Here is a 7,107-nt window from a genome sequence, read left to right on the forward strand (position 1 = left end):
GGTAACACTAAAAGAGAAACGTGGGCAAACTTTGGAGAGTGGAGTAGACTATCTCTGATGGTCTCTGTGATTTATAGGTGACACAAAGTCCTGTCAGCCCACCTCCAGCTGTCTCCCCAGAAGCACTGACTTGTCCACAAGGCCAGTCCGTAGGACTCCTCGGTCACTCTTCCATTCGCCAACTCTAGTCTGTGAGTTCTTACTTCCTCACTTTGAGCTCCTCCCCCAAGTAAGATTTCATGTAGCAGTTTCAATGGAAGACTGTGAAATCTGAACGGGACTGCAGTGGACCTGTGGCAATCAAGATAACTTTGAAAAGAGCAAAGTTGGAAGGTCTCCATCGTTTTATTTCAAGCTTTTTTCTAAGGGATCTCTAGCCAATACCTTGTCTTCTCCTGGGAATTCTTTCCTGCCCCCCTTGTTGACTACTGTTTGGTGGACCTAAGATTTTCTTCAGGAACATTCCTGCTCTCTGCTGACTGGCTTGCTTGTTTGCTTGCCTGCTTTTTTTTTCCCCCTGAATCCAATGCCTTTTATTTGTATCTGATGAGCAACTTCACTGACTTTCACCCATCCTACTGAGAAGCATCAGGCTGAGCAGGGTCTCTCTCCACAGCCATGCCTCCACACAGCAGAGCTGATCTTTAGAGCTATAGGACATCTACACCTGTGCAGCCACCTGACCTGGATGGCCAGGACTCAGATGAGATGGGAGTCTTGGTTTGTCTCACTCGGGGGACAAGACTCTAAAAACACACCTCAAAAGATGCCACTGTGCCTGATTCTGGACCAATTTTTCTTGTTAAACCACTTTCAGACAGCACGAGCCCTGGCTCTCCTCTGGGGAGTTGCTCATGGCAGAATATTTCCTTTTTCAGAGTTGCCCTTAAATCAATGATAGAATGATAAATCCATCAGAACACCAGACACCTGCCAAGATGGAGCCTAAGTCAATCAAACATAAACTGGGATGTGACTATCCAGAAACATAATGACAGGCAGCGGGAAGACACCCTAAACCTCTATCCTAGCACAGCTGAGAACCCATGAGAGGGTAGGAAGGCAGGGTGAGAAACAGCATGCTTTGCACAACTTGACATTGCTGTGGGTGGTTCCCAGGACTGCTGGCCTCCACAGCGTCCTTACTTCCCAGACAGCTGCTCTTACAGCTTGTGCCCGGAGTCGTCCCACTCTTCCTGGCAACACGTGCCCACCACCAGGGCTTCCTGGTAGTGCTTCTTGCAGAAGGCGCCACCTCCAAGTTGCTGCAGTGATCTCCAGACCTGTTGTTGAGGATGGGCTCATCACAGTTCAATGGCTTGTCCTACTCATAAACCAACCAGACATAGTGTTGGAGGCCTGTGCCACTGGGAGGACCAGAGCCCATGTAATCTGAGAGGACCGTGCCACTGCTAATGCCATTGTCCTTCATGTTGATGACCAAAAAGTGGTGCCACTTCCTGAAAGTAGGGTCCTTCTTGCTGGGAGCATCCAGGATGTATAGTTTCCCTGGATCAAGGCCATCCCATGAAATGCTACTGGGACTATTCTTAGCCTTGGGTGGGTCTCTGCACTTTGCCCAGCTCACCCGCCTCCACCCCTGCATAGGCAGCTCGAAGAGTGTGCCGGGGCTGTTTGACTTCCTTCTTGGCCCACTAGCTGATGCCGGCGATGGAGAGAAGGAGGACACCCCATTCTCTGTTTTTTACCATGGTTATTTCCTGACTCACTTGTCTCATCTGTCTCTAAACTCTAAGCTCTGTGGGGACCAGGACTTTTTCTGTTCCTTTCTTATAGTTCCAATAGCAATGAGAGTTTCTTGCATGTCCAGAGAAGACATTCAGTAAGGATTCTCTGAAACTGAGAATCTTATGTCTAAAATCCAAGACCTGCAGACACTAACTCTACACACACCCATGGTCACTATAATACATTCTTTGGTGCAGAGTTCACTATTAGGAATTATATGGTGTTTTCTTGAGGAAGAAGGCAAATTTTGTAAGATAATTCAGTGATCATGAAGAAAGTATAAATAATGCTACACACTTGATTCCAAGTACTGCCAATTATGTCACCAGAATTATCCCTCAAGGTCATCTTAACTAACTGATTAGAAAAGATTGCAATCTCTAAGGCTTCTTTATGACAAAATACTGTTTTGTGAAGAATCTCCATTAACTTTTAAAATGGCATGTCAGCGTTTTCTTTTATATAATCCAGCAAGAAGGAAATGGGCAGTTGTCTTTGCAGCATCACACCCATTAGTAAACGGCAGTGATAAAGCAGGAAGTGGGGAGGGAAGATTGACCGTCCATAATGTCCCCACACTGATGCTATAAGAGGCCTGTAAGAAAAAACTCAAGGTCTGATCAGCATTATTCACTATAGAATGGCCAAAGCCAAGAGCAGAAAAGATCAATGTCTATGAAATATTAAATATTTCAGATCTGTTGACTGAGGTCTAAAATATAATAGGGAAGATATATGCTTAATATTTCAGTAAAGATAGATTCAGGATAAATAAATTTACAAGTTATTTTTCTTGGTGGAAAAAACCATTAAGCTTTGGTTAACTAAGAGAATAAAAGCGTCAAAATATGAAAAGGTAAATAGATTCATTAATTTAATGACATTTTGTGGGAATAATAATCAAATCTTGGGGTCTGAAGCCAGGTGGCCACTAGTTAGTCTACAACCCGACCTTCAAAACCCACATACTGCAAGCCACATACGGGAAATTTGCAATGACCTCCCCAACACACCTACCACCCTTTGACTCAAATAAAGACTTCAATGAGGAGCAACGAATGTTCAGGCAAGCAGCGGACCACACACCGGTGGGAAAAGCCACCAGGAGAAAATGCTACTCCTCAGCAGAACATGCGCAGTGGAGGAGAGTGGAGCCTCAAACACACATGCGCAATAAGAAGGAGCACGCTCTCAGGAGCACATAGGCAGTGAAAGGGATTATGAGAAGAGCTTGGGCTTTGAAAGGCTCTGAGAAGACAAGAGGAGGAGCAGAGCAAGCAAGATGGCAGAAAGTCTCACAGGAACCATTAACCAGTCAAACAGTTTTATATATACTTATTAAAATGTTGTGGGAGGTAGATAAGGGGCTGAACTTTCAGATGACACTGAGTTTATTTAAGCAAAGAGTAAAACGGAACATGAGGAATTAGAGCATAATGAACGCACCCCCCCCACCCCCCAATAAAAAGGAGCCGGACGTTATCTTTACAGAACTAGAAGATCAAGCCCAGTCGAACCTGATTTTGAGAGAGGTGGGGAACTTCTGCAGTATCTAAGTTTCCTATATAAGTTCACATGTTCCTAAATCGGAGAGGATGGAGTGGGGAGCACGTTGTTTCCTCAGAAGATGCAATAATGCAACCAAAACAATGTTTTGCATATTAAGTGACCTTTGTATTACAGTAGTCAAGGGTTACTGTTTTTAAAACACTAGTCTGTTATGTTAGTCTGTCAAGAGGACCCCTAGTTCTGGGCCGCGTGAGAAGAGGAAGGCTGATTGGCGAGGATGCAAGCCAGCGTCGTCTTTTCTGATTCCATCAGTGGACCGACTGCACCGTTCCCCAGGTGCTCCTGGGTAAATAGGAATCCTGGTCACAGCAAGGCCATGAATTCGGTATACATGGTTGGCGATCTCACCGGTGTCTGCTTCCCTTCCTTAATCTATGTCAGTCCCTACAACAACCCTAACAGGTAATGCTTCCATCTGAGTGAGCAGGAGGAAGAAACTAAGGCCCAGAAACTATGGTCCCTCAGCTGGTAAATATGCCACACACACACAATACAGGAACCTTTCTAAGCCACTTGTGGTGGCATATGCCAGTAATCCTGGCACTCCTGTGTGCCAGGCCACCCTAGGATACACAGTCAAGACCAGATTTCAAAAAAAAAAAAAAATTAAAAAGAAAAAATAGAGTAAACAGGGCTGGAGAGATAGATCAGCCATGAAAAGCCCTTGCTGCTCAAGGAACCAGAGTTTGGTTTCTAGAACACAGTTAGGGTAGCTCACTGCCTGTAATGCCAGCTCTAGGGAATGGGACTTCCTCCTGTGGCCTCTGCATGCATATGCACAAACACACACACACACAAATAAATGATAAGACTAAAACTTTATTTAAAATATAGTAAAATAAAATCAAATGAACCTTTCAAATACATCCTTAGTATAGCTTTATAATTTATATACTTTACTTATCTGGAATTTATGCAATAGAAGTATTTTTCAGTCTCAAATATTTATACACCAATTTGGGCTATGTTTATACCTGTGCCTTTGATCTTAAACTTAGTAAGTGAAAGTCTCCATTAGACTTGAAATGTAGGCTTTCTATTAATAGGTCCCCAGGGAACACTAACTCAGTAAGATGTAAGTGGAATGCTTATTCTTTCAAAGGTAAGAGCCTGCCTGATAAAAATCTTAAGTGAGTTGTATTTTATTTTTTACATTCAACAAATAGCCAAAGAAGAAGAAGAAGAGCTTGGGGAAGAGATGTAAGTGCTGAGGAGGCCAGGGTAAGTTATAAGGATCTGTTAGTGGCATGCTAAGGTGAAGGAAAGAAACCAAATTCAGGGACCCTGAGAACCACAACCCTCAAGTCAGGAGCTGAAAGTTAGAGTTTGGACTAAGTGTTGAGACTGGGTTTCCCAGACAGCAGGAATCCATCTATATGTCCCCAAGACCTCATAACAGGAGCAGCAAGATGTTTTGAAGCTAAAGTAATGCATTCTTACGGGAAATTATCTAGCAGAAGGAATGAAGGGAAAGGAAGGGAAGGGTGGGAGTGGCCACATTGCAGATTTGTCAGTTTAGAAGCAGAGACACTAAGACATTCTCTTTGCAGTAGGCAGTTCCCAAGGCCTGATATGCTTGCTGAGTTCAAGGAACATGTATATTCCTCCCTGTGACACAGAACTGACTAAGCTCCGACACTCAGAACTCACAGCAAATCACCGTGCGCTCAGATCTTTCTTTTTCCCTAAAATCTAGTGACTTATCTGGATTAATGGGGAAGGAATGGTGTTTGTTTCAAGTTCTCTTTGTCTGACATTTCTTTCTACCACCTCTGAGCGCTTGGGCTTCGTTTTTCCACCGGGAAAGTCTCTTTTGACAGATTTACACTGAGATTTATGTCAACTGCAGTTCCGAGTAGAAAGGCCGGGCCAGCTCGGGTTTGCTTGTTGTGGCGTTATGAGAATTCTGACGCAGTCAGAGGTCAGACGCTCCTACCCAACTGGAAAAATTCTCACACAGACATATAAATATATAGCCATCCAAAAAAAAAAAAATCTTCACCTCGCTTGGTACATTTCCTGGGAAGAAATCCAAAAATTTCACAATCGATCCGTGACCAGTTCAGGGAAACCTTCTCAAAGCTTGCAGAAAGAAATAAGAACACTGCCGCAGGACGCAGGGTCCAGACCTCTGCATAGGGAGAGAGAGTGCCTCGAGACCCCAAAACCAGAAAACCCTGAGAGACTCGCCATGGTCTGTGGCGTGTTCTGATCCACATTAGGAAGTAGCTGCACATTAGGAAGGGAGATTTCATTAGGATTAAGGTGTGTTCACCCATTAATTCTGCGACTAGCTGTCAACCTAGGAACATTTTTAGGCACTCTTACTCATGAGATCGGAGGGACTCACCCAAGCAAGGCCATCAGTAGATGGCGGTTGGCGGTTTCGAGGGCAATACATTTTTCTTTCTTGAGTTTCTGTGCTGTGAACAAACACAGCAACTTGGGGAGGAAATGGTTTGTTTTGCTTACACTCCCATATCACGGTTCATCATCCCTAGAAGAGAGGGCGGGAACTCAAGGCAGGGACCTGGAGCTGATGCAGAGCCCATGGAAAGATGCTGTTTACTGGCTTGTTCCTCATAGCTTAGTTAGCCTGCTTTCTTACAAAACCCAGGACCACAGGCCCAGGGGTGGCCCCGCCCACAGCGAGCTGGCTCCTCCCACATCAATCATTAATCAAAAAAACTCAGGCAGGCCAACCTTAAGAACATATTTTCTCAGTTAAGATCCCAGATATTTCTGGGTTTGTGTTGGGCTGACAAAACAAGAAAAGCCAGCATTCATGGTGTCGTGGATTCTGATTACCTAATTCATTTCTCGTGTTAAACGGAAACGGTGGTGAGTGAGGAAAAGCCTGAGTGTGGCATCTTTTACGTTGCTGGCAATTTTATATACATTTTTTGAATAGAAATTGTCTTTATGGATACTAGAAGGTTTAGCAAAATCTAAGACTTTTTCGGGCATTGGGAATTGTGGCGCCACCTTAGTTTCCAATATAAACTCACAAGCCTGAATCCTCTGACTGCTTTGTTAGCTGCTTCCTTGGTTGATGGAATTGTACTTCACACTAGTAGGATATAAAAAATAAAAAATAAAAAAAATGCTTGCCAAGCTGAGTGTGGAGAAAAACACCTATAAGTTTAGCACTTAGGCAACAGAGGCAAAAGAAATGGAACACACCTGGGCTACCTAATGAGACACTGTCTAAAAAGAACTTTTAAATGCTTTTTAAAAAATAAAAATTTTTTAACAGCTTACCAAAACCCAAGAAAATGAAAGATGAAATGTTATTCAGGAAATTCTTTCTTTTTTTAATTTAATAAAATGTGGCATTTACTTCTTCTCTCTAAAATGGTGAAAAATCATTGCCCCACACAAGTGCCTTGCTTCTTCTGGGACCTCTGTCCACTAGCATGGTCATCTGCTGATGCGGAGAGAGGCAGATATTTTATGCTAACATTCCTCTCTGGGTTTAAGCAGCTCACGCTCAAAGATGTCCCATCTTTTCCTGCAGGAAGAGTTTGTAATAAATAATGTCCCAGATGTTCAACATTCCCTGCGCTTTTTCTGACACGGTTTCAAAGCGGCCCTGAAGAAGCTGCCCTGGAAACTAATGTATAATCTGCTTTAGAAGTTATAGCCTCTTGTCCTTAGTCTGCGCCACTGTCTGAAGCCGTGCTGATGTGCTGTGTGGGCAGTGCTGCCACGGGGACCATATATTGCCCGCGCTTTTGTGTTCCCCTGGTAAGAACACGCTCAGGGCAACCGGAATCTTCTGCAGCACAA

The 7,107-nt window shown here is 43.9% G+C and overlaps 1 pseudogene; it reads right to left on the reverse strand.

The window, feature by feature from the left end:
* Positions 1-1,142: 1,142 nt before the first annotated feature.
* LOC110291949 overlaps positions 1,143-7,107 on the reverse strand; it is a 21,685-nt pseudogene continuing 15,720 nt past the window's right edge.

Source organism: Mus caroli, chromosome 3 (genome assembly GCF_900094665.2).
Source record: "Mus caroli chromosome 3, CAROLI_EIJ_v1.1, whole genome shotgun sequence".
In the NCBI taxonomy this organism is placed as follows: Eukaryota; Metazoa; Chordata; class Mammalia; order Rodentia; family Muridae; genus Mus; species Mus caroli.